The sequence below is a fragment of the Staurois parvus genome, unplaced genomic scaffold, assembly GCF_062004578.1.
Source record: "Staurois parvus isolate SC_StPar_1 unplaced genomic scaffold, SC_StPar_1.0 ptg000014l, whole genome shotgun sequence".
Classification (NCBI taxonomy): Eukaryota; Metazoa; Chordata; class Amphibia; order Anura; family Ranidae; genus Staurois; species Staurois parvus.
Window position 1 is genome coordinate 2,786,392 of NW_028317810.1, and position 26,992 is coordinate 2,813,383.

The 26,992-nt window shown below is 41.1% G+C and overlaps 1 protein-coding gene and 1 pseudogene across 2 annotated transcripts in view; both read right to left on the reverse strand.

Moving 5' to 3' along the window:
- Positions 1 to 26,992, reverse strand: part of SH2B3 (SH2B adaptor protein 3) — a 182,522-nt gene that overhangs the window by 101,888 nt on the left and 53,642 nt on the right. The window lies entirely within an intron of this gene.
- On the reverse strand, positions 9,226 to 9,339 carry LOC149473490 (U2 spliceosomal RNA; annotated as a pseudogene).

The window sequence follows — 26,992 nt, forward strand, 5'->3', positions numbered from 1 at the left end:
GTTCCCAGGTTTTTTCAAAATATGCCACCCTGTCTTGAAGAATTGCGGTCAAACATTCGTTGACCATTACCCAGGTCATAAAGGCATATTTTTAAGAAAAAATAACAAACATGTCTTTACTTACCTGCTGAGTTCAGTGGTTTTGCACAGACAGTCCGAATCCTCCGCTACTGGCCCTGCTGCTGTCAATCAGAGCCAGTGAAGAGGGAGAGGGGCCAAGCCGTGCTCTGTGTGTCTTATGGACACACAGGGCTGACTCAGGAGTGAGCACGCACTAGTGCCCCCACAGCAAGCAGCTTGCTGTGGGGGCACTCAGTGAGGGGAGGGGCCAGGAATGCTGGAGGGGGACCCCAGAAGAGAAGGATCGGAGCTGCTCTGTGCAAAACTATAACACAAAGGAGGTAAGTATTACATTGACATTTTCATGGAAGCCGCATACTTCTTTGCTAGTTTTTTTTGCTAGTTGCACTTATCATGTACTCCCCAACCCCACCTCCAACACCTGCTCCCAAATATTTTCTTATCTCTAGGAGATGGAGGGGAAAAGGGGGGGGGATAATATTATAAAACAGTATAACTAAACCAAAGGCAATTGCTCAATATGGGATCATTCACACCTCTGCATTTCTTGCAGTGTTTTTTATTTGCGATATCATCAATTACTTTGAAAGATGCATTTGCTGGAAACCAAAAAAAAAATGCAGTAACATGATTATTTTAAGACAGACCATACTAAAATGCATAGACATGAAATGTGCCTAAAGACTACTACACGTGGGTGTTTGAGATGAAAATAAAAAAGCAAAGCACAAACTGACCTCACACTTACAATTTACAATTTACGTACACAAAACTGACAAACAAGTAGAAGACTAGTCAGACTGTCAGAGAAAACTGCCAAGGGTGTGCAGAGACAAAGAAAGATTTGGATCTATGTGATTATGTTTTCTTCTCCGACCTTCTTTTGGTGCGGTTTGGCTACAAAGTCCTGTAAAATAGCAGTAGATGGCCAACTATCACACTGTTATTGGCAGGACTTTGTTTACCAAAGGGTGCTCATGGACCAATACATAGAGTAGCTGTGCAGGGAAGGGCAACACCAAAGCACAATATTTAATCATTTGGATCCATTTTTTTTTCTTTATCTGAGTCTTACCCAGCCACTCCTGGATATTTAAATACACATCCAAAAGAAAAGGGCATTATAAAATATGGTCTGCTGTAAGGGGTCCCAATTCTGTTTTCAGCTCACATGTAGCCAACTCCTATTTCTGTGCAAAGTGCGATCTGGCACGATGCACAGTTGTGGTTACCAGCTCAGCATGGTGCCTCCAATGATACAACCTAGTTTGAATGATTGTGACAACAATATGGCTGGTTTTGGGGTTAGAAAGATCCTTACTTTGTCATTCATAAACTGTGAAATGCTGTTGTTTTCCCCTACTGTATATCAGCTGACAGCCCAACAGTTCCTAACTTCATGAATCATTTTGTGCATGCAGTATTCAGATGTGGCAATTCAGCTAGCATCAGCTTAAATGAACTTGGTTTCCCCCTGTTATCTCTCACAAATCTGGACACGTTTCAGTGTTTTTCACATCCTTATTTTAGGGCCACAAGATAGCCAAAAATACACGTTCTGAAAATATTCCCAGAACCTGCAGCAGTAGGACTTTATCTGTTCCACATTTTAAAGTACATTCAATTTCTGGGAGGTATTGTTTCATTTATTATATTGTTTATATATATTGTATTTATCAAAGAAATATGCAAGCGAGCGCATACATATAAGAAGCAAACATAAAGCAATTATTCCAGATAACTGCTAGCACTAAAGGGAAGAGGCAACAATCCCAACTGACGTTTTCAAAATATCTAAAGTTGCAGCGCTGCACTTTTAGATATGTTGTATTTAGGCAATAATAAAACACAACTCACCGCACAAGCAATTAGTATTTTCTTTCAAGGTTTGTTCATCTAGTGGAGGGAGCCACGGTATTACCACCCCCTAATTGCCCATTTGAACATTATGCACCCGGGTTGTACACATGCTATGCAATACTTCGGCCGAACATGACCCATTCAAGTGAACAATGGCGACATTGCACACGCATGCATTGCACATAATTGTGCATAGTGAGTTTGCTTTTTCAGGGTTAAAACAGGAGATGACGAGACGACAAATCAACTCCATATCCCATCAAATGCCTCTGAAAACTGATCCAAAACTGATGGCTTTTCAAGGGCTGCCGCAAGTGAGAATTCACCTTTAGTGTTGTTCCTTTAAGTAAGAGATTGCTAAAGACCAAGGAATTATTATTATTATACAGGATTTATATAGCGCCAACAGTTTGTGCAGCGCTTTACAATGTAAGGGAGACAATACAATTACAATATATTTCAGTACAGAAGGAATAGGGGGCCCTGCTCGTGGAGTTTACAATCTAAAGGAAGGGGGAGATGATACAAAAAGTGATAGCTGCGGGGGGTGATCTGATGGAGGTGATTCAAGTATAGTTCTTAGGTGGAGGTGGGGTAGACTTCCCTGAATAAGTGGGTTTTCAAAGATCGCCTAAAGGCAGACAGGGTGGGGGCTGACCAGACATGCTGTGGTAGGGAGTTCCAGAGGATGGGAGAGGCTCTGGAGAAGTCCTGGAGGCGAGCGTGGGAGGAGGTGATGAGGGAGCTAGAGAGGAGGAAATCATGGAAGGAGCGGAGTGGGCGATTTGGGTGGTATCTGTGGATGAGGTTGGTAATATAGCTGTGTTGTGGATGGCTTTGTAAGCTGTGGTTAGTATTTTGAATTTATACGTTGGGTTAATGCAGTGTTTCTCAACTCCAGTCCTCATGGACCCCCAACAGGTCATGTTTTCAGGATTTCCATTATTTTGCACAGGTGATTTGATCAGTTTCACTGCCTTAGTAATTACCACAGCTGTTTCATCTGAGGGAAATCCTGAAAACATGACCTGTTGGGGGTCCATGAGGACTGGAGTTGAGAAACACTGGGTTAATGGAAGCCGGTGGAGGGATTGGCAGAGAGGGGCAGCAGTCGGTTGTTAAGGTGTATGAGTCTAGCAGCAGCATTCATAATAGATTGAGGGGGGGATAGCCTGTGTAACGGTAGACCAGTGAGGAGGGAGTTGCAGTAATCGAGGCGGGATATAACCAAGGCATGGACAAGTTGTTTTGTGGTGTCATTGGTCAGGAAGGGGCGGATTTTTTAAATGTTCCAGAGGTTGAGGTGGCAGGAATTAGCCAGTGAGTGGATGTGGGGCCCAAAGGTGAGGTCAGAGTCTAGGATTACGCCTAGTAGCCTGGCATGAGGGGAAGGACCAATGGTTGTGCTGTTGATCTTAATGGTAGTGAGTGGGAGATCGGGGAGGAGGAAATATTACAAGCTCAGTTTTTGAAAGATTGAGTTTGAGGTAGTGATGTGACATCCATGCTGATATGTCGCTTAGCAGATTTGTGATACGTGAGGAGATTGAGGGGGTGAGCTGGGGAGCAGAGAGATAGATCTGGGTGTCATCAGCATAGAGGTGGTATAGGCAGCCATGGGAGGTTATCAGTTGGCCCAGGGAGGAGGTATAGAGAGAGAAAAGGAGGGGCCCAAGAACAGAACCTTGGGGTACCTCAACCAAAAGAGGAAGCGGAGCGGAGGAGGAGGAGTTTTATGTGACACTGAAAGTGCGCTGAGAAAGGTAAGAGGAGAACCTGGAGAGCAGAGTCACAGAGGCCGATAGAGTGGAGTGGAGTTTACTGAGGAGGAGCAGGTGGTTGACTGTGTCAAAGGCAGCGGAAAGGTCAAGGAGTATGAGTATGGACTAATGGCCATTGGTTTTAGCAGTTAGTAGGTCATTAGTGAGTTTTAGTAGGGCAGTTTCTGTGGAATGTTGTGGGCGGAATAAAAGTAAAACTACTTTTTGTTTGGATAGAGTGGGGAAGGGTAGCACCCCTCACTTTCTGTCCTGGAAGCACAAGAAGAGATTTCCTCAAAGTAAGCGAACATCTCACCTTTTGTTGTCTTTGTTCGGTCTCAATGATTACAAGGCTTGTTAAGTTTGGTCTATGTGTAAATCGTGACATCATCTGCCTACCTCTCCACCTCAGTCAATCAGAGGAAGCCTTGTATTCATTGATAAAAATTCAAAGCTTCTCCTGAATGTCAGAGAAGTACTCACTAAACACAGTGCCACTTGCATTATGTAGCTAATGCTACTACAGTCCATTACAGCAGACATAGCGGCTTCATCTATCTGTGATGGAAATTGTTTGTTTGGACCATATTGGCCCAGGAGAAATATGTGAAATTAAACCTAGAATTCTACTTTAAACCACTGACAGTATTTTTTGCAGTATGTGTTTCTTTAGATATCTCCTCCTGTCTTGTAGACTCAACAGAAAGTGAGAGGATATCTCTCCAATGTGAGGGATTCCCTCAGTCCCCTCTTAGACAATCATCAAGGTGTCACCACTGGAGCATTTCCCATCTATTCCTGTTCTGGTGGAAACTCAAAATCTTGGATTTATCCCCACTGTTATTCCCCATGACACTGGTGATCAGAACAGGTAAAGAGACACAATAAAACCTGACAGAGGTTCTAACTTCTTGCTATTCTATAAAATGCCTTTAGTTATACTTTAAACCAATTGTGTCACTATAATAAAAAAGTAAAAAAAGGAGCAATGTAGCCAACATGGAAAAGCAGCATTGTCAACCTGTGGAGGCGGCAGTGTTACATGTGCTAGTAGATTTAGATGGACTTTACATAAGAGATTAACAAATCACAGGCTAACTCCAACAAACACTTTTTGAACAGTTTGAGACAAAGGTTTTATTTACAGGAAAGCTAACCATTGAAAGTACCCTTGTGAGTGGTAAATGGTTTCTTCTAGCAGTCTAACTGACACTTTTGCTGGACAGCTGATCTGTTAAAGAATGTTTTAAGTCAACAGACTTAATGGCAGGAGGACTTGGTAATAAAAGTATATTTTACTGTGTTACTGCTATTGATGGACTGCATCATATAGAGTATGTCATTTTTTATTTTGCCCACAGTTCCACTAAGGTTCCTGCACATCCAGTTTGTTATCTTCCAAAGAACCCAGAAACCCTAGAAGCCATGAAGCCACATACACAATAGCTGTCTCCAAATCTCCAAATTCAGTAATTACATTTCCCTCTATGTTCCAAAATTCAAAGTTCAAAGCCTCCCAAACCCATAAAGAGGATTACATTGTAAAGGAAGCACTACAGCAAAGATTTTTCAAGATGAAAGAAGGCATTTTTCATGTTTATTTCTAAAGCTCAAAGGCTCCAAAGTCTGGAAAAGTACAAAAAATACATGTAAACAACTCAACACGCAAGATTTTATAAAAGAACTAATCCTTAATTGGTGAAAGCAGAACTTCACTCAAAAAGTGAAGTGCCACTTGTTCGCTCCCTTCTCCCCCAGCCTGTAGCAGAGTTAAACATTTTTTTTTTGGGGGGGGGGGTTGAGTACTGATTTTTATCAGCAACCGCTCCTACTTCCTTGCCCTGGCTCCTCCCCTCCCGCAGCCCCCTGGGACATGTGACATATCCCAGGAGGCTGCAGGACCCCTCACATTGGGCACGCTCTCTTATGCACAGTGGGGAGCTGAATGTGGTTTCTCAGGAAGCCACCGCTTGCTCTCATATCCAAGATGGTAGTATCTGAGACTTGTAGCAGTAAGTAAAACCGTCTGCAGGAAGACAGTGCTGGACTCCAAGGACTGGTGAGTACCTGATTTTTAAAAGTCAGCAGCTACAGCATTTGTAATTGCTGATTAAAGTGAGATGTGCAACTCCTGTGCTATCTCAAAAAATAAGTGACTAAATAAATAAATCCCTGAAAATGTGTTCCCACACTAATGTAAACGTAACAATGGAATAATTGTGCAACATGCGATGCTGAGCTGCTAAAAAATATGTGTATATGTATATTCCTTATAATAGAAATGTACTTGTGATGCACATAGATATACCTCACAAAAAACATCAAACATATGTGTACTTAATGAAAATAAAGTCCACCAAATATTATTACTCAGTCCATCAAGTCCATAATGTGATATTAAAAATATCTAAAAAATATATATAAACTCTTCTTAAAAGTGATCATCCAACACCAATATCCAAACAGATGTATTCCTAAGCGTTACACACTGAAGTGCCATCTATGTGCTCACAGAACGCTCACCTCCAGATAAGTATCATATTGCATGTATATGATAATCCAGATTCCAGACAGTACTCCAATCCTCCTTCACCTCCAGACCACTAGGGCCTCTCTGCTCGTACTTCCCTTTGCTCTAGTTAATGGGGGCTTATGGTACCTTTAAGGCGCATATAGATTCATTCTGCCAAATCTTGCCTGCATCCACAGAACTCCGAAGTGTTCACACTCCAGGCCTACACCATGTACCTCTGTCCCTCCACGACTTTCCTCCTTGGTGCTCCAGTCACGTAAACAAAGCAATGTATGGGCCACAGCACTAGTATGAATAAAGCCTATCTCTTGATTTTGTCTCATTATCAAAGAAAAACTGCCCTAAAACAGTAGAAAATATTTTCCAGAATTTAACTGTATGTTTTTTTTTGCCATTACCATGACCAACCACCAAAAGAACAACCTAAAATAAATTCTCCTGTTCTTGTCATACATGGGGATGCCACATATGAGTGCATTATTATTGTTGTACCCATAGTAGACCTAAGAAACAATAGTACACATTTTGCCTTTAGGACAACTAATAAAAATCGAATTATCAGGTACCATACACTCTGTACTGTAAATTACAGACAATTTGCAGTGTAATAAGGTTCAAAATACCCTATAATGACTGTCGTTGGAAAACAGACCCCCACCTCTAAAATGTTAGTTTTTAGAGGTGGATAAATTGCTGGCACTATATAAATGCTGTGCAAAAAAATAATAATTAAAAAAAGGGAACATAAATAGGAAAACCGCAACCCTCCCTTGGTTTTGCACTATAATGGCCGGTTTCTAATAATGTTAGACAGTGTGGCAGATTTCAATACAAGGGTGGATGCAGGGGTCTGAATTGGATGGACCGTTGGGACAATAGTAACTGGTTTCAAACCTTTTTCCATTTTTTTTATGCACATGTGAGATTTTTGCCTTGGGTTTCTAATGGCTAACATGGAGGGGATGGGGCACAAACAAATACCTTTCTGTGAGTCTCCTTACACCTTCTGGCTCTAATGTCTGTGGTCTTGCTGAAGTATAAGATGCTCTATATTTTTTTCTGGTACTGCAGAAAACTGTCAATGGATTTTTTTGTAGCGCCCAAATAAATTTTGGAGGGCCACTTGTAACAGGTATATTGCAAGCCTTTTATGCCTAGCCTTTGCCAATGTGATTGTCTGGATTTTTTTCCTCATTTTGTCTCTCATAGTTGAGGTCTACCTATGATGCCAATTACAGGCCTCTATCATCTTTTTAAGTGGGAGAACTTGCACAATTGGTGGCTGACTAAATACTGTTTTGCCCCACTGTATATAAAATATAGCGAGCGTGTATACATGAAAATAATAAGATGTATCTGGCAGTACAGTGGTTAAAGGTTTACATTAACACTCAGAAGAATGGTTTTGGTTCTGTGCTTTGTACACCACATTGGGGATTGAAGAAGAGTTTCCAAAATAAGAAACGTGCAACTAACCGATCAGCAAGCTAGGCCTGTGGTCGGTGCACGGCAAGTGTTTTTTTCCATGTCATACCCAGAATGGAAAACACTGTGGTTTAGAAGTGCATAAATAAATAAATGAATGTGAAAAAGAAGACTGTTTTAGTTTAAGACATAAAAGTATCATCAGAAAAGGAAAGTAATAGTCATTCTGCCACCTTCGAAGAATGATGATTCAATTCACTGTCTAAAAGGAAGAGTGCTCTCTACCACATCACTTATACAGACTCTTGACTTCACAGATAGAAGATTTTAGATAAGTAATAATTAGCATGGATTTCCACCAGAAAACTAATTTTACAGGGTTGTAAATCTAAATCAGCGTTGATGAATTTCCACTCAACAAAACCCATCAGTATTTAGTAGGGAAGTGTTAGAACCCCTGTCAGGTTTTTACTACTCTGTGACCCTGCTAGAGGGACTCACCCTCTGTTTTGTACAGTGACTGCTGTCACCATCCAAGTTCATTCCTCCTGCATAGCTTACTCTGCTTCATTTAAAATGTTACTAAACCCAGGACCCTGCATTCACTATATCTGGTCTCCCACAGTACACACAACATGGAAATGCAATTATTTTAGTAAATGTAAACTGTTAAATACCTTTTCTCATCAGCAGTTAGCGCAGTGTTCTATCAGTGTTCAGCAGAGCAATAATTAAAGCTTGCAGGAGGAGTTTTCATTCTCCTCTAGGAGGATGCAGGACCCCTGACCCTCTGTCTGGAGAATGCTGATTGGCCCTGTGCTGATCACATGCACTCTCCCAAGAAAAAAAAACAAACCTGTCTAGCAATACACACCAAACTGAGCATGTGCAGAGTGACTCCCAATCTCTACTCTATCAAGAGATATTTAGGGGACAATGGAAGAAGAAGAGAATCAGAGAACAAAGGATCAAACTTCCTTTTTACACAATGTGGAGGATTAACCCCTTAGGTTCCACAGTGAGTATACCAAGCATGCTTTACTGCATATACAGGCTGATTGTACTGCTGTGGGTTTAGTAACACTTCAATGATAGTAGATGAACCTACACATTAGTGCCCATACACACTACTGTAGCGCATTGCGCTTCACATTTAGGCAGCCCCTACGCACAACAATGTGGCAAAGAGGCTCACACACCTGTTTGAGGTTGGCACATTTTCCACATACTCACGTGCAAATAGGCACCACAAGCGCAACGTGCTTTTCTTTTGTTTTGCGAGTGCATGTTATATTGCATGATTTTGCCAGCATTCATGTGCTACACTAGTGTGAATGTGGGCATAACTTGTTGATCATTAACACCTGGGCCTTTAATTGTTTTACCATGCACTGAACCATAAGAGGAAATTCAACCCGGTGTAAATCTGGTCCCACCGCCATTCAACTCAGGAGGAACTGGGCCCCTCCAGTTTTCCTGGGGGAATTACTCCCAGGCCCCAACAGCCTGTTGGCGCCTCGGTTCTCTTCCAGCCGGTACTAACCTTCAGAGCCCCCATCAAAACAGCAGAGGTACTATACAGCCAGCCATCCTCGCCAAGAATGACAGGGCAGCACCCCTACTGGACACTGACAAGAACACATACTACACTTGATCTTAGCCAAAAGGTCGAGAAGCAGTTACACAAGCAGTTGTAGCAACAGTTTTTTCTTTTGGGATAAATGTTTTACATAAATAAACACACCTTTATAGCTCACCATTATAAGCACCCCTGTCATTGGTAAATGGTTTGTCTCAGCACTCTTAACCACTTCCAGACCGGACACTTTTACCCCCTTCCTGACCAGGGCAATTTTCAACTTTCAGCGCTATCACACTTTGAATGACAATTGCGCGGTCATGCAACACTGTACCCTAATGATTTTTTTTACCATTTTTTTGAGACAGATAAAGCTTTATTTTGGTGGTATTTATTCACCGTTGGGATTTTTATTTTTTTTGCTATGTAAATGAAAAAGTCCAAAAATTTTGAAAAAAAGTATTTTTTTAATTAAATTTTGCAAATAAATAATATTTCATCATAAATCTTGGCCACAATTTATTCCGTTATCTTTTTAGTAAAAAAAAATCCAAATTAGTTTATAACCAAAAATTATAATTTTTAAACATTTTTTTTTACATTTTTATTTTGTTTTTTTATATTATTATTTTTTTTTTTTTTTTTTACGTACTGTCACCCTAGCAGTACAGTGTCACTATGGTAACACTGTACTAATTGTGGGGGGTGATGAAGATTTTTTTTTTTTTTTACAGTGATTGCTTTTATACCCATATAGGATGTAAAATAAATCATTTCTCTTTCTCTCTGTCTGCATTATTGCAGCCATTGAGAACTACTGAGTGAGCTGTGATTGGTCACAGCTTGTCACATGGTACAAGGCTGTTGTGAATAGCCTTGTACCATGTGACCTCTGTGATCATTCACAGATTTCACATGTAGTAAGCAATGATGTCACAAGTGACATCTTGGTTACTACTTTGCATGTGATCACTGATTGGCCAATCAGTGATCACATGATCGGGACCTCGTACAGAGGTCCCGTCCGACGATCGGTGTTTCACTGTGTCCGGAGGACACAGCGGGCACCAGATTGCGGTGCTGCGCGCTCCCAGGGAGCGCGCACAAGCAGGGTGCGGGGAGGCCGTTTATAAATGGCCACCCGACCCTGCACTGCCACTGTCCAGCCGTTTATATGCAACGGCCGGTCGGGAAGTGGTTAACTGATACATTTGCAGGACAGCTTTTGTTTAAGCTCAAAAAATGCTGGGAAAACGTTGGATAAAAAACATTGGTAATACCATTTCTTAGTAGCGTGTTAATAGCGTTCAGAAGCGTTTAGGAGCATTAGCGTTTAGAGGGAAAAAAAGCCAGAAAAAAGCATTTAGCAGCATTTAGGAGCGTTTAGCGTTTTTTTTCTGCTGGAAAAACACTCAAAAATGTGTTTTTCTGCTCTAAAGAAAAGAAATACTAATAGCCTAAAGCAGTGTGCATGGACACATAGGAGAACACTATTTAGCTTCTAGGAGCAGAAAAAAAATTGCTGATAATAGCTTCTAGGATCTATTGTGCATGGAGCCTAATGCGGCCATTACATCCAATTGGTAAGCTGCAATGTTTGCTTTTAGGTGTAATACCACTTTAGGCATGACAGATAAATGGTATTATCCAGAAACTAATTCTTTTGGACAAAATTAGCATGTTTGGCATCATGTCTCACACTGTACAGTTTTCTTGACAAATCATTTGTTGAGAGTTACACTTCATTTGCAGACAGATGACGCTAAGCCTCTGCTTCACAAATTAATAGCAGCATTACCTGTCTGTTGTATGTGTTTCTTCAGGTAGCTATTGGGCCGTAGAACTGAAAGTGAGACCAACAGCGACTTAAAGGAGTTCACACAGCAGACTGACAATGCTGCAACAAATTTAAAGGGTGATTTAGCATTGTCAGTCTTCAACAGGAAGTTCTGTTACTGACAAGAAAACTTTCAAAAAGTGATTTGCTTGAAATGACACTAAACTTTTAAAATAACATCCTATTCAAATATATATTCTTATAGAAGATTTCCAGGCGTGGTATATTTTCACATTGTACATTAGTCCAGCTTGGACCAATGTAAGTATGTATATGCCATACTTGGCCGATGCCCCTGAAAGCCGGAAATCACTGAAGTAGACACCGCTACTACAGTAATCTCCACTTGCTTCTGAGCGGCCAGCCTGGTGCAATATGAACAAAGGTGGTTGGCCACTCAGCACCGGCGCCATTCGTACACCATTTGTAGAATGCTTTTCATTTTCTGAATGAATGTAAACAATCTCTGATTGGAAAAGGAGGAAAGGTGGGCTGGTGATTTTCTGATGGCTCTTTTGATTTTTTCATTTGAGAGACATTGAGTAGGAGGTAGCTAACAGTGCCACTCACTGAGCCAACTTTGGCTGGTTCCTTTTGAACTGTACAAAATGTATACAGTGTATAGCCAGCTTTATTTGTATAAAAAGGATACAAAAAGAAATATATTTTTTACCTTTCCAAAGAACTAAAATCTAGAAATCAGAGAATAAATGTTTATAGTCTGTCATCATCATTGTATGGTCAGATCTAACAGGGACTACTGCAGGTGCAGGAAACAGAACAGGCCCATTTCATCTGAACTAAGGTATGGTTCACATCATGCCCTTCTCAGAAAAGAGATGGTGTAAGCTTCAAATTTTTCCGGATAGGAAAAAGGACAATTCGTAATCTTTTACACAGCACAGTCAAGTTGTCTTCTTAGAAGAGAATCTATACTTATTCTGTACTTATAAATTCTAGGAAGTTCCCTCACCAAATCTTAGAAGTCTACTTCACATGTTCTAATAGTTTTGAAGCGACATCTGAAATATAAGCAGTTTCCAGGTCACACCACTCTGTCATTACACAATGAATACAGCTGAAATGTTCTTCAAACTAGTAGTAGAACTAACATATTTTACCACAAAGGGCAAGGTATTTTGAAATGTACAGTACTGATTGACAGCACTCATTCAGCTAATAATAAAATCTTAAAAACCTGGGACAGTTCCGTAGAGTTTCTTCAAGACTGTATTATATCAACATGCATGTAACCCATGTTAATGTTTGGGTAAGCTATAAATTGGGTGTGCCTGGCGCTCTGGGTGTTGTGCTAGTGGAGCTTTCTATGTAGAGACTGGTATGTTGAAAATCTGTGCCATCTCACCTTATAATACATTGTAAACTTCCTACTCAATAAACATAATAAACACATTCGTGCCTGGGAACTAGACCAGACAGCTGCCAGGGTCCCGATGGTGAGTTATTTGGAAAAGAATAATGCAAAGGGTAGACTTGAGGCAACATTGCCCCATCAGATTATATGCTAGATTGGTTTCTGGAAAATGAGTGTCCAACACAGGAGGTAAAGGCCCCAAAAAACTATTCAGGTGAAGTGGAGCTAAATGCATACTCATGCACTTTAGTTGAACAGGTAAAAAGTTGAAGCTCACTCCACACCAGAAAACTTCCAGGGCTACAAGGATTCCCATTTTTGGTGAGCCAACTCAAACCACCCTAAAATAGTGGAGGCCTCCTAAACAGCATGGTACAGAGGCCAGCACACAGCTGGGAATACACACACAGACTGCTGATCTGGTAGGCTAGAGATGGAGAATTCCACTGTTTTGTTTGATATCATTTACAGTGCAAACCCTCTAACAACACAGAATCAAAGGACTGAAGACGGTGAGTCAAATCTACTCTTAGTGGGGATTGAATCTCTAACATTTGGGATTTGCACAATTTTATTTTTCCGGATTTATTTGCATGCAGCCCTGTGTAATTAGCAAAAAAAATACTCAATTCTGCAGTCAAGGCAATCATGATTCATGAATTGTATTTCTGCTAAAACATGTGCATAAATAAAGGTTAACCAAAAAATTAGCAATATGTCTAAAAACAAGATGAAATCTAAAAAAAAACAAAAAAAAACAATCACAAGGCCCGATTCTACGAACCTTATTACACCAGCCCCACTGTGCAGTTGTGCACATTGTTCATCTCCTGATTTTTATTAAAGTGGTAGTAAAGTAAAAAACACACAAGCACATTATGGCCCACTTTCCTTCGAAACGAAGCACTCCTGAACAGTGTGCATGTGCCTGTAAGTCACTGACTGCAATAATTGTGAATATTTACTAAACGGTGCATGATTAGGAGATATTCTTTTTACCTATAGGTAAGACTGATTGTAAGATTACCTGTACAATGCAGTCAAGCAAGTACTGTTCTCTTGGCATCCCCCAAACCCAGACACGTCTAATGGATTGCCAGACAGAGAAGCGTGACACGTCTCCCCTACTCTAGAGTCCAGTGGCGGCGTGCTTTACACCACTACATCCAATGCTTTGTATTGCACTTGGTGATGTAAGGCTTGGATGCAGCTGCCCGGCTATGGAAACCCATTCCATGAAGCTTTCTACGCACTGTTGTTCTAATCTGAAGAACACATGAAGTTTGGAAGTGTTTAGCTACTGCAAACAATTGGCAATTTCTGCAGACTGTGCACTTCAGCATGCGCTGATCCCGCTCTGTCGTTTTACGTGGCCTACTATTTCATGGCTGGGTTGCTGTTGTTCTCAGTTGCTTCCCCTTTGTTATAATACCACTAACAGTTGACTGGAATATTTATTAGCAAGGAAATTTCATGAATGGACTTATTGCACAGGTGGCAACCTATCACGGTACCATGCTTGAATTCCGTGAGCTCCTGAGAGTGATCCATTCTTTCACAAATGTTTGTAGAAGCAGTCTGCATGCCTAGGTGCTTGATTTTATACACCCGTGGCCATGGAGGTGATTGGACACCTGAATCCAATGATTTGGAGGGATGTCCCAATACTTTTGGCAATATAGTGTATACAAAATATGGGAAATCACTTCAATCCATTATAACAAATTTATTGACAAGAAACACCCAACTTTATAAAGTAACTGAAAGTCATTTTAAAAGTGCAGATGTAAAAAAGCAATAACTTGGTTATAGATTGCATATTCTATACTGGGTAGAACAAAACGGGCAAATAGATGGGAAAAAGAGATCTTATCTGAAGCTTTTCGCTAGAACTGATCTAAGCCGTGCTTTGAGAATGTACTGGCTTTGTTTAGCAAACTACACATATGCAGACTGTTTTTGCTTCTCAGGAAGGAAGTAGACGAGCTTTTCCAAAAAAAGATAAACAGTTTGATTGTGAGTTTGTACTGGACTAGAACAACTGCAAAGGTTAGAAAGGCCAGTAGGAAGCAGGCTTCTTTACGAACGGTGTTTAAAGAGAAATTTTAATTTTTGTGAAATAACTTTACGATTTTAAGATGCAGTGTTTTCACCCAAGATTCACCCATATTTTGTAATGGAATCCCTATGTGAAAACAGATTAATCTTGGGTAAAAAAAATGACAACAGACTCCATAATCATATAATGCTTAACTGATCTGAAAAGGTTAATGAGGTTGACCTACCACAAAAATGTGTCACTCAACTATCATCTCAGAAAGATATGCCAAAAATGATTGGGACTGTCATCTATGCCCTAACAGTTTCTGGAGATGTTTAAAGGGAGGTACCAAATATTTAGTACTGTATATTAACCTATTTAAAAAACGGAGAGCTTTGAGTATTCAAAAACTGAAATTTGCTTCATGCCAGGTTTTCCTTCCAATAATCTACTACATTATTATTTCCTAACAAGCCATGACTTCAAACTTATGTTTCACTAAAGCGTAGTCTCTAATTTCTGTATCTGTAATGGGCCTCATTCAACACTTCTATTTGCAGGGTACATAGAGAACCCCAGTCCACCACAACAGGTACTTCAATTGTGTGCAATGAAAGCACAATCACCCACCGTTTTCTAAATTCTTCTTGGAGAAAATATTTCTGGATGAGCTTGCAGTCTACTGGCCTATCACAGCCATAATCAAGACCCAGTCTGGATTTTCAAATTATATTATAGAGAATGCAGTCTATTTCATATGTGTGTGGGAAATAGGGGCTGAAAACAGCAGTTGCAGTGTGGACACCTAGTAAGGTATTCAAGCTAGTAGTTACCTTAGGCCTTGGTCACATGTGTGTACTTAACCCCTTCACGCCTAAGGGTAAAACAAATCTAAATGCCTAAGCACAATTTTGCAACGTTGACATGTGTTAGTAAAACCGTACATATCATCACAACTACTTTGTACATCCAGGTGAATTATACCGCGTTGTTTTCAAGACAAATTGGGCTTTCATTTGGTGGTAAATGGTAATGGATATCTCCTGATTTTTTTTTTATTATCAAAGGAAAACTGGGCCAAAATAGTAAAAAAAAAATAACTTTGCTTATTTAGCTGTGTGTTTCTTGTTACTACCATAACCTACCACCAAAGAACAACCCGAAATAAATTTTTCAGCTCTTGACGATCGCAGTGATACCATATATGTGTATGTTATTTGTTGTTTGTACCCGTAGTACAGCCCAGAAACAATAGTGTGCATTTTGTTTTTGTCTTTTTTTTTTACCTAAAACACACTGACACTGACACTAACACTGATACCAATTTTTTTTAAATCCTGACCTTTGACCTTGACCTTTTGACCTTGACCCAAACAATAACCCTGCTACTGAACTAGATCAGACCTTGATCTAGGTATTTATTTATTTTATTTTTTTAATATTTTTTTTTTTTACAAACATTTTTTTTTCTTCTCTCTATGCAAGGAGTTAGAGAAATACAATGTATCTCTCTCCTCCATTCATAGAGAGAGAAAAAAACAAGGGGGCCGGGCTGCACAGTGACTGATCACTGTGATATCCAATCAGGGTCCATCACAGCGATCATGTGACCTGGAATCGGGCGTCCCGGGTCCCGATTGTTAGAACGGGAGCTGGGGCTCTCAATGACACCGTGGTCTTTGTGCTGCGAGCGCGCAGTGTGGCACGCTCCCAGCACAAAGACAGGTATGCGGCCCCATGGAAAAAAGCCCAGTTCTGTGAGGCCACATATTTGTGTGACGTTGATGTCAAGGGGTTAAGCGTACATCTGTGTGAAGAACCGTGTTAGCCCACACAGGACGCACAGGTGTTTTGATTATTAGTGTGCCGGCAGTCCTATTCATGTCTATTGGGAAGCAGAGCTTGCACAGTCACAGCCACTGCTCCCAATCTGACATCTATGCATGTGCATATCTCCAAACTCACACTATCTGCATTCTAGGACATGCCTCCTGCACCCACACAGATGTCAAATTGAGAATAGTCGTTCTGTGTCCATGCAATATTTTTTAGGTCTCGTTCACATGGACGTATTTAAGTGGGCCATGTTTTGCCTGCATAGCATGCACAGGTATTCCATGCATCCACACACAGGCAGTACCGTTCATGTCAATCGGGACACAGCGGTGGATGGACACAGCCTCTGCTCCCAATCTGACATCAGTGAGGGAACAGAGACAGTGTGTGTTTGAGGACATGCACCCGCACTCACATTGATGTCAAATCTGGAGCAGCAACTGTAAGCTGTAACTGTCCCAAATGACATAAATGAGACTACCTGCATGCGGATGTACAGAATACCCGAACAGGCTCTCACACAAGTGCACACTTACATACATCCATGTGCATGTATCTGCCCTCCACGGGCTTCCAGTTGCCCAACTAATAAAATTCAGAACATTAACAATAACATATAAAGCCATTTATAACTCTGCTCCCAATTACATCACCAATCTTGTCTCCAAATATCACCCAAACCGTACTCTCCACTCCTCGCACAACCTCCTGCTCTCTAGCTTCCTTGTCTCCTCCTCCCATGCTCATCTGCAAGACTTCTCCAGAGCCTCCCCCATCCTCTGGAACTCTCTACCCCAATTTATCAGACTATCGCCTACTCTGCTCACTTTTAGGCGATCTCTGAAAACCTATATCTCTTCAAGGAAGCCTATCCTGCCTTCAGCTAAAAACGGAATCTTCTCTTCTTCCTACCAGTCCATCCCCCCATAGTTATTACCTTTTGTACCACTAGCCCCTCCCTCTTAGATTGTAAGCTCCAAGGAGCAGGGCCCTCCTATCCCTCTTGTATTGAACTGTATTGTTGCTGTATTGTCTCCCAATTATATTGTAAAGCGCTGAGCAAACAGTTGCCGCTATATAAATCCTGTATAATAATAATAATGAAGCTTAATCTCTTTCCATGTGGTTGCACAGCACCAGATCCTGAACGGTTGGTAAAAGCCAACAAAGGGTGAGGAAGTCCTAGAGCAGTGACATCACCCCACTAGCGCCAATGCTCTGGGCATTTTCATAGGAAGAGGTAGTCTACTCCCACCAGCTGCCCAGGACCCCGAGCTGTGCAATCCTGTGACTACTAAAAACAAGATTTAAAAAGGGTATTTAACCAGCTGCCGACCGCAGATAGCCGAATGACGGCTTCACTGCGGCCGGCCAGTCTTGGGTGGACGTCATATGACGTCCTCCCAGAACGCGATCTCCTGCGCGCCCCAGGGGGCGCGCACCCGGCGATCTCCGTGATCGCTGTGTCCTACGGACACAGCTGATCACGTGATGTGGTAAAAGGCCAATCACAGCGGCCTTTTACCACATGATCAGCGGTGTCCAATGACACGCTGATCAGAGGGAAATGCAAGTGCCGGTTCTCGGCTGCACTTTCCTCACGCTGTCAGATCGTGAGGAAAGTACTGCCGAGAACCGGCAGTTGTCAGTGCGGGGATCGGCACCGATCATCAGGGCACTGATGATCAGTGCCCTGATGATCTGTGCCCAGCAGTGCCACCCGCAAGTTCCGCCCAGCAGTGCGCCCACTAGCTCCGCCCACCTGTGCCCAGCAGTGCACCCACCTGTGCCACTCTGCAGTGCCACCTACCTGTGCCCAGAAGTGCCACCTACATGTGCCCAGCAGTGCCACCCACCTGTGCCCACCCACCTGTGCCCACCAGTGCCACCCACCTGTGCCCACCCACCAGTGCTGCCCACCAGTGCCACCCACCAGTGCAGCCCAGCAGTGCTCAGGGGTTGTGCCAGTCAGTGCCGCCAGTCAGTGCCCAGCAGTGATGCCAGTCAGTGCCGTCTATCAGTACCCATAATCAGTGTCACCTATCAGTGCCGCCTATCAGTGCTGCATATTAGTGCCGCCTATCCGTGACCCCTAATTAGTGCTGTCTATCAGTGCCGCCTATCCGTGACACCTCATTAGTACTGCCTATCAGTGCCCTTTAGTGCTGCCTATCAGTCCCGCCTATTAGTGCCCATCAGTGCTGCCTCATCAACGCACATCAGTGAAGGAGAAAAAATACCTGTTTGAAAAATTTTATAAAAGAAACAAATAAACTTTTTTTTTTCACATTTTTTGCACTTTTTTTATTTATAGCGCAAAAAGTAAAGTGCCCAGTGGCGATTAAATACCACCAAAAGAAACCTCTATTTGTGAGAAAAAAATGATCAAAATTTCATATGGGTACAATGTTGCATGACCGCGCAATTGTCAATCAAAGTGCGGCAGCGCTGAAAGCTGAAAATTGGCCTGGTAAAGAAGGGGGTATAAGTGCCTGGTAGGCAAGTGGTTAAACTGCAGTTTATTGCAACAGTCTTCATCATTACTAAAGGCAATGGGGAAGCGACATTTACAGCTTAGCTAGTAGAGAGCCTTTCTTTCTTCTTTACCAGCCTACAAGAAAAAAAACAGCATCACAATAAAACAGCAGCATGACAAGGGGCGGCCTGCTTTACTGTGGAAGAGGCAGAAACAATAGAAAGCTGAATGTGAAAAAGTCCTTGTGGTTGGGAGAGCTGTAGTTCCCCTGAGCTGTGACATCAAAGAATTATGAGTGCAGGAAAAAAGGAGAACCTGCATGTTCACGGGTAAGTATCTTGTTTCCATGCAAATCACTTAGCTTCAGCATTTGATGAACAGAAAAGAAAAATGTTAAATCAGTCAGTTAAAAATACTCTAACCAACCCCCTCTGTTGTCTTCTGGGGATGTGGTTATGATTGGGTGCAAAGAACGAGAGTGTTTTTTCTAATTTCCTGGGCCTAGGAAAGCAGTCCCTGCAGCAGCTCAGTGTAACGCTGTAAGATTGCTGATGTATTTGTGAAGACCCTGGTTTGATCTTGATCTCACAGGTCATTACACATGCATATTCACAGAGAAGACACCCAAGAATGAGGAATAGAGAACTTCACTTGCAAATAGCAGAAAAGGCAGATTTCATTCACAGTTCATATGCTGTCGCAGTTGGTTTCCTGTTCCAGTATCTTAATTGTGAAAAAAAAACTTGTTCTACTTTTCTCTTTGTACTGATCTGCTGCTGGATTTTCTGATTAGAACTTTTGAGTTACTCGAGAAGCTAACAGTGACACAAAAGGTGCCCATACATCTGCACTGTCAATGTGTCAGTGAGTTTATCCTCATTTTTCAGGCCAAAATATAAACAATTATATATTAAAAAGCTGCTTAGAACAAAAAATGCAATCATTTAAAGAGCTCACTGGTGCATGTACTTTATATGTATATGTCAAATAGTTGCTCTTAGGTTGGCCATACACGGAAACATTCCCCCATCCATGCTAAACAGCGTGAATGGATGAATCTCCTGCTTTTGGCTACTGTATTCTGACAGCCGGTACCTGTAGCTGTCAGTGTACTCGAACAGTCACTGCTGATCATTGGCTGCAGTCACTGTTTGGCTCTTTTCTACCCAGCAATGTCAACTTCTTGATCAAAGTTTGTTTTGCTGGGTAATGTTGACAGGGCCTTCCAGCGATCAAATTTCAACTCAATCACAGTAATCAACCAAAATTCAAGCTGTGTACAATCAGCTTTGCCATTACTCACTATATATAGGCAGTTTGCCCTACATGACCCGTATCTCTCAGATTTCACTGTAACTAAGCATACCTTTCAACTTTCTGAGATGAGAAAAAGGGACACTTAAGACAATGTCAGCAATGGGACCACCTTTGCCCAACCTGTTTTATGCAAACCACAAAGAATAAAGCCAGCCACAGACAGATCGAAATTCAGAGTGTTCGCCAGGAACCAGGAGAATTGCAGTCTATCTATGGGCAAGCAGATCTATCAATCAACTTCAGTACAACTAGCCTGTCAGATATTTTTCTACCGATCACTGCCGACTCATTGTATTCTGTCAGTGGGGAAGGTTCCCTGAGCTCCCGTCTGGCAGAACACAATAGTGCTGCGGGCGTGATTCCCCCAACAATGCAGTAAACCTTTTTCGAAGGAAAGAAAATTGCATAATGTATGCCTACCTTAATACATAAAGAATGATTGATTAACCCTACAAGTGCTTTCTTCCACTACTACTTTTCATTTATACCGGCTATTCAAAATATTAAATAAATTAGACGTGAAATGAATGGTTTAGAGTAGTATAATACTTTTGGCAAGTACATAGTACATTTTATTTGTAGATATGACTACATAGAGGGACAAATGAGGAGGAAAGGGGGACAGAGATACATGGTTTCAGACAATGAAAGTCTCTCCAAATGAGATTGAAGCTATGACCATGGTTGGCCAAATCTGTTGCAGATCAGGCTGCCTATTGCTGAAAAGGAAACTTCTTGACTGGGTTGGTCTAAACAGGCAGCCTTAGATTAGGGTCCTTAAACCAGTCATAATCCTGGGAAATTTAACTAAGCATATGAATAAAAAATGCAAACATAGAGATTTACCTTCGTTAATAGCCACATATCAATATGATCAGTAGGTTCAGAGATATAGACAGTTGATACACGAATCTCAAATTTTTACAAAACTGGCCTTTCTTATACCACGCATGCCTTCCTAATGAGGATACCCAATACATTTATTCCTTTCATTGCCAAAGAAGTAGTTATTTTTCAGTTTTCGCACACACGTTAAAACAGCACTTAAGGCCTGAAATTTATTTACAACCCCCAAAACATTTTTTTTCTGAAAGTTTAGCAGCTGGAGAATAAACATATGGTAGCTGCACATTTTTATGTCTCATGATTTTTGCACAGCTAATTTTAAAGTCTATATTTCCCAGTCAAAATGCACTAGAATACATTTTAGTGTCCATAAATATAATATAATTTCATTTTTTGGTAGAATTTAAAAGACTAGACTTTGTGAAGTAAACAGATATGAACTATGTCAAGCATTAAAACTGCATGAGCCCACCAAGCAGCAATAAATTACCTAGATTAAGATACTCAAAACTGTCCATAGCTGACACTTTAAAAGTTTTATGGGCTCATTTACAGGGTGGAACACCACCCAGGCAAGCATACTTCTGTGATGGGTAGGGCCAGGAGCATTTACCTGTAATTAAGGACAGATGTGCACCTCTGGACGCAGACAATTCATGGGGTGCATATCCATCCCTAACTGCAGATAATGACTCCAAACATTTTGATGATTTTACAGCCACGTCCTCCTGTTTCCGGTGTGCTGCTTCTCCGAAGTTCCAGCTGGGGAACGCACACTCACAAGGTCAACAACAGTCAGCTGAAAGTTTTCATCAGAACCACATGTCCCATCATTTGCTGCACCAGCATGCATGCGCATGTCTCTTCATTGAAAAAATTCTGTCATCAGAACACTGCTCTGATTTTCATGGAGCCAGAGAGGACAACACACTGAAGACATGCCTCTGCTCCTGCCTCGAGCTGATGTTGATTACTTCTCTTAGAAGTGGATCAGAGGACTGTCTTCTGTATGTTGTCTTCTCAGGTGGCCTGTGCATGTCAGCTCAGGAAGCATCCTCAAGTCGAGCAGAAGTCAGCGCATGGGAGTGAGAATGAATGAGTGATTTCATAGGACCAAGAAGAATGCACAAGAGACACCCACAAACACAAAAATAGGAGCAGCATTCATTAAAAAGACAGAAACAGATATAAGGGCAAGCTTAAAAAAGGGGAAGGCAGCCACTCTGCCATAAAGCCCAGATCGGTCGCAGTGACATGTGTCATTCTGGGACTTTGTCCCATCCCCACACAGGATCTCTGGAGCTCAGTCAGAGTGACCATCAGGTTATTGATCACCTCTCTTACTAAGGTCCTTCTCCCCTGACTGCTCACTTTGCCTGGGCTACGAGCTCTTGGAAGAGTCCTGGTTGTGCCAAGCTTCTTCCAATTGAAAATCATGGCGGCCACTGAGCTCTTGGAAACCTTCAGTGCAACGGAAATCTTTAGTAGCCCTGCATTCTGTCTCTGAGCTCTGCAGGCAGTTCCTTTGATCTCACGCCTTTTGCTCTGATACAGTATGAATTGTCAGCTGTGAGGCCTTTTATAGAGGTGTGTGCCTTTCAAAATCTTGTCCAATCAATTTAATTTACCACAGGTGGACTCCAATCAAGGTCTAGAAAGATCTCTCCAACAATCAAAAGAAATGGGAGGCACCTGAGCTAAATGTCAATTGTTGTTGCAAAGGGTCTGAATACTTATACCAATGTGGTATTTCAGTTTTTCCTTTTTCATACATTTGCAAACATTTCTATTTTATTTAAATTCTGTTTGTAGATTAATGAGAAAAAAAATAATTTTAAAACAACTGTAGCATCAGGCTGCAACATAACAAAACTTAAAACAGTGAAGGGGGTCTGAATACTTTATGAATGCACTGCGTGTGAAGAATCACCTTTATGGCATCTTTGGAAACAAAAGAACCACTCATACTGCTGGTGAGTGACACTTGCTGGTGAATGATTCTTGCTACTCTTATTTTTTTATGTTCTTTCCGGTCTACAGCAGCCAGACTGTGCCCAGTGTGTGAGAATAAAGGCAGAAAATGTACAAAGCCTTTGCCAGGTAGATCTATTTCCCATATGATTATGTTACTCTACCAATGACTTTAGTTGTACAAGTGGTACAAAGATGCAATTCACTTTTTACAGCTAAGGCCTGCTTTATACCGCTGTATTTTTATTTGTGATTTGCATAAAAACACGTCAAGAAAATACATTGATTCCAATGAGGACGTTCACATCTGTGCATTGCATTGTGCTGCTTAGTAAAAAAAATGAGGCATGTCCGATTTTTTGTGCATTTTTTGTGTGATTCCTAATAGAATAAAAAAATGCAGGAAAATGCATGTACAACACATGTTAAAAACAGACAGAAGTGCGCAGAGTCAGCCTAAGGGTTAATGTATAAAATATTCAGATGCTCTCTCAGGGAAGTAAAACTTAGCTATGCAGAAGTGGTCAGGGAATTTTTAAGTCATAATAACATTTTTTTGAATTGTGCACATTTCTGTAGAAAATGGGAGAGGATGTTGTGACTTCCTCTGTAACCTGTGATCTTTAAGGAACATGGGCACTTGTGGGTTTGATGCTATTAAAGCTAAACTCAACGCAAGGAGCTAAATACAAAATATACATACATATGTGAGTTGTCTTACTTGTAATAAAATGTATAATTCTGTTCAGCCTATTTTATAATCCAGACGCACCTTCCACACCCCATAGCTAAGGTTGGCGACATCACTTGTCTCCACTGCTTCTAAACATAACAGCTTGGCCACCAGCCTGCTCCAGCTTGAACAGTGGACAGCAAAGGATCCTCACTGCTCACTCTGATCTCTACTCTTGTCAGCAGCTTCCCTTTGTTAGAGTGACAGCACTCTGCAAACCTGTAAGACCTGAATGGCTCACATTACCCTCCTTTTCTCCATCGCATGTAGCTATTATAAAGACAGACTGAGTTACTCACATTGGTTGCATTTAATAGTCAATTTATTTCTAGGATTACATAACTAGATTAAAGTTTGGATTTTCTTTCCCTGCTTAAAGATCAGACTTAAAGTAAACCAGTCACAAACCTGGGCACCTCAGAGCATTCAATGATAACATGTATAAACAGATATACTGCATGCCCAAATATTTAATAAATTCAGACTCAGGCAACTGACATTATATAAAAATATCAGTTTCTCTTGTAAAGTCAAGTTTGGCCCCACTTGCTCCTGTGTCCATTATTTTAATATGTGATTTCATTGATCAATAGGGAGACCTATGTGGTGTGAGAGAACAGAATCTTTTTAAAGATGAATTTCAGTTAGGATTATTTTTACATAGGTACATTGGTCCAGCTTGGACCAATATAATTATATACCTGACATACTGTACCAGGCAGACGCCCCGGCAGCTGAAAATCAATGTAGTAGACACAGCTACTCCAGTAACCTCCACTTGATTATGGATCCTGTGCTGACTAGTCGGCCTTATGCACTGTGAACACAGTAAACACATGCAAAGCATTCTCTGACTGAAGGAGGTGAAGAGGTGATGTCATGCTCTCCATCTCATCCAATCAGAGACTGCTTTGTATTCACTGAGAAATTGCAAAGCATTCTCTGAATGGTGCTTGTGCTGGGCAGCCGACCTCCTGTATTCACAATGCATCAGACCGGCCACTCAACACGAGAGCCGGAAGCAAGTGAAGATCACTGGAGCAGCGTAGTGTCTACTTCAGTGATTTCTAGCTTCCAGGGGTATCACCCAGGTATGGTATATACAAAGTAACTTGGCCCAAGCTAGACTAATGTAACTAAGTAACAAAATACCAAGCCTGGAATTTATCTCTAAGTAATAAAGCAAAGAATAAGAACTGTATATAACATTAGCTGCAAATATATATAACAGTAAAATAAGTATTGAACACGTCACCATTTTAACCACTTGCCCTCCAGAGGATTTACCCCCCTTCCTGACCAGGTCCTGATAATCCTGGTAGATGGCAGCAGATTTTTACCAAGAATGTCTTGGTACATTTTTCCATTCATCCTTCCTTCATTGATATGAAGTTTGCCAGTACCGTACTCTGAAAAACGGCCCCACACCATGATGTTCCCACCTCCAAACTTCACTGTTTGTATTGGGGCATTTCTGGGGTGATGTACAGTGCCATTGAACCTCCAAACATGGTGTGTATTATGGCATCCAACCAGTTCAATTTTGGTCCCATCTGACCAAACTATTTTCTCCTAGTATTTCACAGGCTTGTCTAAATGTTGTAGAACAAAAAGGGGGATGGGGGAAAAAAAGCGCCTTCTAAGTGTAGAATACAGTTAGTGTTTAATAAAAGTCGGCTAAAAACACTCACAAGGTATTGAATGAGAGACAGCCCAACAGACATTAGTGAAGTGTGTTGCTAGTATCATAGTCCAAATGTCTCCTGTTCATGAGATGCGATCGCATGGGATGGAGAGGGAGCTCTTAGCCTCCAGTTCCGGCTGCAGCGGCTTGAGGCTCTCTCCATCCCCAGCGATCGCATCTCATTTTGTAGGCCATCAGTTGAGACTGAACCAGCTGATATTAATTTGCACTGACAAGGGGCAGGTTTACTTTCTATTCACTGATAGATTTTAGCTGGTGTCTTGGCTTTGCATGCCTTTTTGCACCTCCTTTCTTCATGTGTTCAATACTTTATCCTTGTGTCATTCCATTATATTACACATAACTTAATTTCTGAACTTATATGTTTGGCTTCTTTGTATGTATGAATTGCATGGGTTGTTACCAACGTGGTAAAAATGTCATGTCAATAACACCTTTAAAAATATATTTACTGAGAAAAATGGTGACGTGTTCAATACTTAGTCTTACCCACTGTATATATTATAGAATATTCTCATCCTGCTATAAATCAGCTAGGCATAAATGTATGGTCTAGTTCTCAGGCATGGAATTTGTGTACTGTTTTCACTGATAAACAATCTTTACTGTTATCAAATGGAATGCACTGTAGGTAGTTTTACATACTTTGGACACAGCAAGTAGATTTTCTGCTATTTAGACTGCGTTCATACACAAACACATATTTGCCAAAAACACAACTAATAGGAAACATGTCTCCATATATTCAGATGTTCACATCTACAGCTGGATCTACAAAAGCGTTCTCTTCTAACAGACATCACAAAAAAAGTTAAAAACATCAAGAAAAACAAACAGAGCGATGAAATAAGCAATTTTGAGGCTCCACAATCCAGATACCTGCAATCTTTGTAAATGCATACGTGGTCTATAGACTAAAGCAGCTGTATTACATATGCAATGCTACAAGAACATCAATATTCTTCATGGAAGCAAGTACAATTGTGTCATAAGGCTACAAGCCTCTAGTCTGGCATAATATTCACTTAGAAAACCACAATTCTGTGTACATTCAATCATAGATTCTTTTACTTCCAAATCAATGATATTTATTAAATATTATAAGTAAAGCTACAGAGCAAAATAAACATTATATAGATGTGTCAACATTCTATATTCTTTTTGTTTTTTTTTTCTTAACAAATGAGCTAGTTTAATGCAATATACAATAACTTAGGACAGCCTTTCTCAACCAGGGTTTCTCCAAATGTTGCTAGGGGTTCCTGCCTCCCCAATGTGATAGCACTGACACCTATGATCTTTTTAGGAGGGACCCTCACACTGATGTACTCTGAGCTGCATATTAACATGTGTCACGGCAAAACACTGTAAAGATATTTTTATTATAATTTTATATGATGCTGCAAAGCAAAACAATACACTAAAGATCTAGCAATACAATCCTCTCAATGTTGTTCTAAAGCTTTTATGGGGAAAAGGAGCTAACAACATAAAGCTAACATATAGCATGTACATTAGGTATGAACCTCGAACCACTCCAATACAGAGAACCTGAGGGCAGAACCAGATAATATGAAAGAAGTCAGCAATTTTCCCGCATCCTCTAAAGCACAACAA